General features: G+C 38.6%; 1 protein-coding gene across 1 annotated transcript in view; it reads right to left on the reverse strand.

The window, feature by feature from the left end:
- Positions 1-7,830, reverse strand: part of LOC138956282 (uncharacterized) — a 43,236-nt gene extending 35,406 nt beyond the window's left edge. The window contains exon 1 of the mRNA XM_070327679.1: positions 7,631-7,830. The gene's annotated coding sequence lies outside the window, so the exon portion shown is untranslated. The remainder of the gene's footprint in view (positions 1-7,630) is intronic.
- Positions 7,831-9,361: the final 1,531 nt, after the last annotated feature.

Raw genomic sequence — 9,361 nt, forward strand, 5'->3', positions numbered from 1 at the left:
TATAAAACGATCCAAAATTACGTTTATCGTATTCTTCATCATTCTTTGATTTCAAAAACATATACAATTTGTTAAATTTGGATTAAAAACAAGCTCTGAAAATTAAAAATATAAAAATTACAATTAAAATTAAATTTCCGAAATCGATTTATAAACAATTACATCTTATTCCTTGTCCGTTCCTGATTCCAAAAACATATAGATATGATATGTTTGGATTAAAAACACGTTCATAGAGTTAACAAGAATAGAGATATAGAAAAGCGTGCTATCCTCCTCAGCGCAACCGCTACCGCGCTGTTCTGGATTGTTAATTTCACTGCCTTTTCCACGAGCGGTGGACAGACGATGCTACGAGTGTACGGTATTGCGGAAAAAAACTGCAATGCGTTCAGTTTCATTCTGTGAGTTCGACTGAGCTTGACTAAATGTTGGTTTTTTTAGCCTTACGCGACTTGTTTCTTCTCTCTCTTATACTGTCATGTTTCATAAAATTGTTAACATAAAATCTAAACGAGTACATTAAAAGGTTCATTATGACACTCACATCTCTCTCTTATTCTGTCATGTTTCATAGAATAGTCTCCTGTCCGCCCAGCCGACCTTCCCCTTGACCCTGCTTGTGACCTCGATGTTTGATGCCCCCCCTACTCCCCCCCCCCCCCCCCCCGGCAAGGGGCACGGTACTCTGTAAGCACCCAAAACCTCAAAGAGATAACTGGCGGAAACCTTCCTATTGTTAAAAGATGTTCCTGATGTCAAGAAACACCATTCAAAAGGGTTAGATGAGTAGGTTGTACTGCTTTATCTTTGCTGATAGCCTAATATAAATGTGTCAATGATATTTGACGTGGAATAGATTGTACTGCTACGTCGTTGCTAATGTAGTCCGATAGACATGTCACATGTGTCAGAATTTGATTGTGAACTAGGTTGTGTTTCTGCATGTTTGCAGAAGACCTGATGGAAATGTGTCATTGTCATTTCATTTTGTAACCACTGTGTGTATCTGTATCCATTTTGTTTAGGGACGCATACTTTTGTTTAATTAATAAAGTTTCTATTTTGTTACAAAACAGAGAAACTTTCTTTGTCTGGGGGTGAGGGTGGGGGTATATGTACAATGCAAACTAATTCTCATTTTTGGCAATGTACACAACTATAGCTTTGTTATGTGTGTGTGTGCAAGAATTGTGAAAAAAAGAACATATGGTGTGTGGGGGTGAATAAGCATCTTTGAGTCAAAGGGAGGGGTATGTTTAGTTATGTTGTACTTAGATTTTGGTATTTGTTTGGTTATGGTTTGGTTATGGTTTGGTCTTTGGTTCGAAACATATTTGGTACCACCACTCTAGCCTCACCTAGACCTCATTCTTTCTTTCTTTATTTGGTGTTTAACGTCGTTTTCAACCATTCAAGGTTATATCGCGACGCGGAAAGGGGGGAGATGGGATAGAGCCACTTGTCAATTGTTTCTTGTTCACAAAAGCACTAATCAAAAATTTGCTCCAAGGGCTTGCAACGTAGTACAATGTATTACCTTACTGGGAGAATGCAAGTTTCCAGTACAAAGGACTTAACATTTCTTACATACTGCTTGAATAAAATCTTTACAAAAATTGACTATATTCTATACAAGAAACACTTAACAAGGGTAAAAGGAGAAACAGAATCCGTTAGTCGCCTTTTACGACATGCTGGGGAGCATCGGGTAAATTTTTCCCCCTAACCCGCGGGGGGTACCTAGACCTCATGATACTGATTAAACCTTATGGTAAACATCATTTTTATATTTAGTCAAGTTTTGACTAAATATTTTAACATCGAGGGGGAATCGAAACGAGGGTCGTGGTGTATGTGTGTGCGTGTGTGCGTGCGTGCGTGTAGAGCGATTCAGACCAAACTACTGGACCGATCTTTATGAAATTTGACATGAGAGTTCCTGGGTATGATATCCCCGAACGTTTTTTTCATTTTTTGGATAAATGTCTTTGATGACATCATATCCGGCTTTTCGTGAAAGTTGAGGCGGCACTGTCACGCCCTCATTTTTCAACCAAATTGGTTGAAATTTTGGTCAAGTAATCTTCGACGAAGCCCGGGGTTCGGTATTGCATTTCAGCTTGGTGGCTTAAAAATTAATTAATGACTTTGGTCATTAAAAATCTGAAAATTGTAAAAAAAAATAAAAATTTATAAAACGATCCAAATTTACGTTTATCTTATTCTCCATCATTTCCTGATTCCAAAAACATATAAATATGTTATATTCGGATTAAAAACAAGCTCTGAAAATTAAATATATAAAAATTATTATCAAAATTAAATTGTCCAAATCAATTTAAAAACACTTTCATCTTATTCCTTGTCGGTTCCTGATTCCAAAAACATATAGATATGATATGTTTGGATTAAAAACACGCTCAGAAAGTTAAAACAAAGAGAGGTACAGAAAAGCGTGCTATCCTTCTTAGCGCAACTACTACCCCGCTCTTCTTGTCAATTTCACTGCCTTTGCCATGAGCGGTGGACTGACGATGCTACGAGTATACGGTCTTGCTGAAAAATGGCAGCTACTTGACTAAATATTGTATTTTCGCCTTACGCGACTTGTTACCCTTAGTCAAGTTTTGACTAAATGTTTTAACGTAGAGGGGGGAATCGAGACGAGGGTCGTGGTGTGTGTGTGTGTGTGTGTGTGTGTGTGTGTGTGTGTGTGTGTGTGTGTGTGTGTGTGTCTGTGTGTGTGTGTGTAGAGCGATTCAGACTAAACTACTGGACCGATCTTTATGAAATTTGACATGAGAGTTCCTGGGTATGAAATCCCCATACGTTTTTTTCATTTTTTCAATAAATGTCTTTGATGACGTCATATCCGGCTTTTCGCAAGTACTACCCTGCTCTTCTTGTCAATTTCACTGCCTTTGTCGTGCGCGGTGGACTGACGATGCTACGAGTATGGCATTGCGTTCAGTTTCATTCTGTGAGTTCGACAGCAACTTGACTAAATGTTGTATTTTCGCCTTACGCGACTTGTTATTTCTTGTAAGTGTGAAGAAGCAAATGGTGTGTGAAATGCTGGTGCATGAATATCGAAATGACAATGTACATATTATTTTTATATCTAGTCAAGTTTTGACTAATTTTTTTAACATTGACGGGGAGATGAGTGTGTGTACTTTTCAGCTATTCTAAGAAAAATGATGTTCTACCTACCTTGATTATGCTTCTACTTCATCTTTCGACAAGAATGGTTGAAAACTATACATTTAGTACAAACATTTGCTATATCCTGTCTTAGTTTTCTCGAATGTCCCGTGCTGTGCACGGGTTACTGCTAGTCTTGTTATACTCCGACTTTGGGATTAAACTATATATATACTGGGTGGCCGAGTGGTAACGCACTTGCGCTCGGAAGCGAGAGGTTGCGAGTTCGGCCCTGGGTCAGGGCGTTAGCAATTTTCTCCCCCCTTTCCTAACCTAGGTGGTGGGTTCAAGTGCTAGTCTTTCGGATGAGACGAAAAACCGAGGTCCCTTCGTGTACACTACATTGGGGTGTGCACGTTAAAGATCCCACGATTGACAAAAGGGTCTTTCCTGGCGGCAAAATTGTATAGGCATTGATAAAAATGTCCACCAAAATACCCGTGTTTCTTGGAATAATAGGCCGTGAAAAGTAGGATATGCGCCGAAATGGCTGCGATCTGCTGGCCTGGCCGATGTGAATGCGTGATGTATTGTGTAAAAAAATTCCATCTCACACGGCATAAATAAATCCCTGCGCCTTGAATATGTGCACGATATAAATTGCATAAAAAAATTTAAAAAAAATTCCCTGCGCTTAGAAGTATAACTGTACCCACGGAATATGCGCAATATAAGCCTCATATTGATTGATTGATTGATTGATTGATTATAGCGACGGCACCGTGCGATCACAACCATCTGCGTACCCCGCATTCCCAATAGCTCGGTCTGACTAATTACTACGCGACCGCACGCGACCTTGCACTACCTTGCGCGACCTCAAACTAAAGCATGTACATGTAATATTTTTTATATATATAGTATCTTCACAACATTATCTGACTTTATACCAAGTTTTAAGTCAAAGAAATTAAAAATAACGGAGTTATAATGTATTTTGCGACGAGCTATCGAGCGAAAGTGAAAGCATCGTGGTTCAGCGTCCGACCATGTTCGCATTACGTAGGATCAACCTCAAACTAAATAATGGTCGGACGCAAAAATCCGATGTTTGCACTTTTGCTCGCTAGCTCTTTGAAAATGCATCAGAATTAACTTTGTTTTTACTTCTCTGGCTTAAAACTCGGTTCAAAGTATGATCATGTTGTGAAGATACTAGATATATAAAATATTACATGAATATTATTTAGTTTGAGGTTGAGCCTGCGTTCTTAAATCAATGCGAACATGGTCGGACGCTGAACCACGATGCTTTCACTTTCGCTCGATAGCTCGTCGCAAAATACATTATAACTCCGTTATTTTTAATTTCTTTGACTTAAAACTTGGTATAAAGTCAGATAATGTTGTGAAGATACTATATATATAACAATATTACATGTATGGAGGTCTCCCTTTTGCGTACTTCGGAGCGGTGTCACGTGATACGCAGAAATGGGTTGGAGGGCAAGAAGCGGAACGGCTAGTAGCGTTAGTGCGCCGCTCGATGATTCGGGAGTGTTTTAATTGAATAATGTCAAAATCAGGAACAAAAACGGTCGACCAGCCAAAAGAGAAGTACATTACATCATTGAGTGACGTTGCTAAAGTGCGATACTTGGAGAAATTGACCGAAGCTCTTTAGTTTCAGATTACATATAATTTCTGCTTCAGTGTGTGTGCATGAGTTTTCATTTTGTTATTATTCAAGAACTTGTAGTTCTATTTCTAACTTTGTATATTTATGTGTGAAGCTCTTTAGTTTTAGATTACCTATTATTTCTGCTTCAGTGTGTGTGAGTTTTCATTTCATTGTTATTCGAGAAATGGTATTTCTAACTTTGTATGTTTATGTTTGGAGAAGCGATTCTTTTTTCCTTTTTGGGATCAAGTCTGGTGTCTGCTTTAGTGCTTACTTTGATATTACCTTAGAACATTTATTGTGAACCTGTAAATGTGTAATGTGTGTGTGTGTTTTTTGTTCTTCTTTTTTATTTTTTCTATTTCGTTTTACTTTAGTGCTGCTGAAGACAGTAACTAAACATTTCCCTGAATTCAGTGTTACGTGTTTTTTGTTTTTAATTTTTATATATATGTTGACAATGACAGTTCAGTTAAATAAAGCGTTGAACACATTATATGTATTTTAATTTTTACCAATCTGTCACTCTGTGAATGTGAAGCTGGTGTGAGTGTGATATTTAACACATTACTTTTGATTTGTACCTAATCTCTGCCTTTGTTAGCTCCAGTAGGTGTGTTTTCAACAGTTTTGTTAAATTTTGTGAAACGTCACTGTTTTGAGACAAACCAGACACATATTTTTCCGTTTAGGACAGCTGGGCTCAACATATTAACTTTGTTGACTAAACAAAGGAGCCATTACACAGATACACACTCATTCTGACAATCACTCACCAGATTCTTCACAATTAAGAAATGTCTCAGATAAGACACACGCAAGCTTTAAAAAAAAAAGTCTTAAGAACAAAAACGTTACTGCAACAACAATGTATTTATTAGTTCTTACTAAAATCACATGCTTCAATAAAAAAAAAGCATAAACTGTACAGACATGCTAACCAGCACTGATTAAGGCACACACTTGGAGTCAAAAAGCTATGGCATCAACATAAGCAGTGTTGAATCTGTTTCAAATTGCACACTTCAGTCAAAAAGCTATGGCATCAACATATGCAGTGTTGAATCTGTTTCAAATTGCACACTTCAGTCAAAAATCACATGTCTGACAATGAGTGAATTAGTGTTTCCAATCAATGAACAGTAACTGTTTACATAGAAAAACTGACAAAAAAGTGAGAAAAAAAGAAAAGAACTGTACACACACACACTTGGCATCAGATCTCAAAATCAAATAAGGCCTAAAAAAAAAATAGGTGTGGTTACGGTAACCCGACCTACCCTATTTTTAGGGGCCGATCCTATAACTTTTTATTACATTTGTCAAAAAAACAAAAAAACAAAAAAAACCAGTGCAAAAAACGCAATGAAAGCGAAAGCGCCCGAGTCGCACACTTATTTCCCTGTCAAGTAGGTTTAATTTGTACACATTAGAAAAAAAAGTTAAAAAAAAAAAAGTGATTGCCTACCTACCTACCCTATTTTTTTTGGCTATGTTACCGTAACCACACCTATTTTTTTTTTGGCCTAAGGAATAGTGTTGAGTCTTGAAAATGCTTTGAATTATACACACTTGAGCCAGGAAGCAAAAAAAGGAACTACACTCATGCCAGCCAGCACAAGTCATACAGATACTGTACACAAGTCAAATCAATACTGTGTTTCAGGTTTGGCATCCACATAAACAGTTTTGTTTCTGTTTTAAATCACACACTTGTCAATAAACTATACAGACATGCTAACCAGCATTGATTAAGGCACACACTTGAGTCAAAAAGCTATGGCATTAACATAAGCAGTGTTGAATCTTGTTTCAAACTGCACATTTCAGTCAAAAAGCGAGTGAATCGGTGTTTCAATCATTAGCAAAATTAATACTGCTGTTGAGGTTTGGAATCAATGAACAACAACTGTTCACACATCAATACTGTCAAAGTGTAAAAAGAAAAGAACTGTACATGCACCCACATACTAAGCATCATATCTCAAGATCAAATAAGGAACAGTGTTGAGCCCTTGAAAATGTTTTCAATAATACACACTTCAGTCAGAAAGCAAAAACAAAAAAGTAACTACACACATTCCTGCCAGCACAAATCATATAGATACATAAGTAAAATTAATACTGTTTTTCTGGTTTGGCATCCACAGAAGTTATGTTTATGTTTTTCCTGTTGATTTTTTTCAGCCACGCTCTCCTTCTTTTCTCCAGTAAATCGTGTTCCTCACTCCAGCGTCGACTTTCGGAATTCTGAAAAATGCAAGAGCATTTTCCTTGTTGCTTCGGCTTGTGCAACCGATTATGCAACAAGTATTCACCATCTTGAATAAAATTTAGCCAAATCGTCGACGCAAATACGGAATCGCCGCAGCGAAACTTCGCGATCGGCACCACGCTTCCATGTTTTCGCTAAGCGGCGCGGTGGCTTCTTGCCCTCCAAGCCCCGGTGCGCACGAAGTGATGACGTCAATAGGGAGACCTCCATATGCTTTAGTTTGAGGTCGCACAAGGTAGTGCAAGGTCGCGTGTGGTCGCGTGCGGTCGCGTAGTAATTAGTCAGACCCCAATAGCTTGCCAAAAATAAAGTCTACTCTTCGGAGATTCCCGATTCGTCATCGCTCCGTCTGCTATTTTACAAAGAAAAACCAAAGCTGCTTTTTTTTTCCAGAGACTGTCTGTATAAGCTTACTATTTTTTGAAATACATGTTGTTCCCCCACTATCAGAAAGTCTCTTTTGCAAAAGCATGGAGAAACGGTCCTGAAGAAAGGCATTAAATCACACAGGAAAAGGAGTCACTTACCGTTGCACTTTCCCCATCTTCACCCAAACATCACGACACATGAACAAAATCACTCAGTAAAGAATACCAGCATGTTATGTTGAGCGCGGGTTAATTCTTGGTAACAGTTTCAACAGTTCAATTTACTATTCAAATCAAATCATGTTAATGTTTGATGTGTTAAATGCTGACTTTCCGGGTAAGTGTACAGCGGACTTTGTCAAAATGGTGGCAGCGGACGAGCCGTGTGTAAGTACGTCAGTTGCGAAGTGGTTTTCTCTTCTCTTTTTTTTCAAGTTAAACCTATTTCAAATTATGCAAAATACTCTAAAATGTTGTTGTTACAACCAGTACCGCAATGAAAACTTCTAAAATGCAGGACATTTTGACCCAAGAAAAGGTTTACTGCAGAACTATTTTTGACGCCCTCAATCGGAATAGATCGCAGCTGGGTGACTAAATGACTAACCAGTACGGGTACTTATTTTCTCCGAATACCCCCGAAAACCCAAAACCTCCGAAAAACCCATCTAAACTAATTAAATCTATCTTCAAAGTGAAGTTTTGGACATGCCTGAGAAAATTCATGCCTGATTCATGCTACAAGCACCCTTTTCGACGAAGTCGTCCGATGCAACAATTCAATGCAAGGGAGGTAAACTCTTGTTAAGATGTTGGGCGCAAAGTAAGAATCCAAGGCTGAGTTGGAATAATTGGGATTTTCCGAAACCTCATTTGATTTTCAACAAAGCGCCGCATTTCCGGAAACGAGCTGCCTCGTTCTAGAAATGGCTACCCTTCGACTGGCACAAAAAAAACCAACCTTCTTCCAGGTCATGAGTAAGGTATATGAAAAAGCAAGGTCTTATCTAATATAGGTCTATGGTCTTATACAGGGAAAGTCTTGAATTGGGGGTGTGTGTGTGTGTGTGGGGGGGGGGGGGGTACACTGTGTAACACTGACTGACTTCTCTCAGTGACACTCAGCGCATACAGCTAGCTAGTTGCTGCTGTCTCGATCTATTTTGAACACAATGATTTTTTTGTTCTCAGAGTAAAAATCAACGCGGGACCACTTACGTTTATCAAATAAACCCGGTCCCAACGGAGAGAAGAAGAAGAAGAGTAGAGTGTTAGTTTGTTACAACAGTCGGAAATCATCTTTAATTTGAATCAACATTTTGCAACAATCAATCACATCAATATAGCGCACAGACTTGCACATTACATTTCAAGAGCCTAGATTACCATGCAGTGACAAGAGCCTACTCAGTAAATTTAAGGGACGTAATGGAGTCTCTGCAGCCCAGAGAGACTGTGTGAGTTTAATATACAATCGATAGTTACCAGTGAAAAGTTATATCGGAACACTCTTGTTATGTGTTTTTGTTGTTGTAAAATGTAAGATCTGAAACGTTAAAAATTACGTAAATTGGTGCGTTTTGGTTGAGTAGGATGGGTCGTTGAACTGTGTTGTCACGAACAGCCCGCCGAAGTTATCGGTTGGTTTGGTGCGTTTTTCAAGACTAAGCATTGATCACTTTAAAACACAAAGATCATCATGGGCCATCATGACTTGTGTCATTTTACATCGCATTCTAAGAAAGAGCAGAATTCTCACTATGCGCGCGGTACATTTCTAGCGCAAAGTTGGAATTCCTACAATGGCGGCCATTGTTGGAATTCCAACCAAGCGCAGGTCATTTCCAGAAAAGCGCCGATGACGAGATGGGTCGCAACAAATCGAAAGCA

Source organism: Littorina saxatilis, unplaced genomic scaffold (genome assembly GCF_037325665.1).
Source record: "Littorina saxatilis isolate snail1 unplaced genomic scaffold, US_GU_Lsax_2.0 scaffold_309, whole genome shotgun sequence".
Classification (NCBI taxonomy): Eukaryota; Metazoa; Mollusca; class Gastropoda; order Littorinimorpha; family Littorinidae; genus Littorina; species Littorina saxatilis.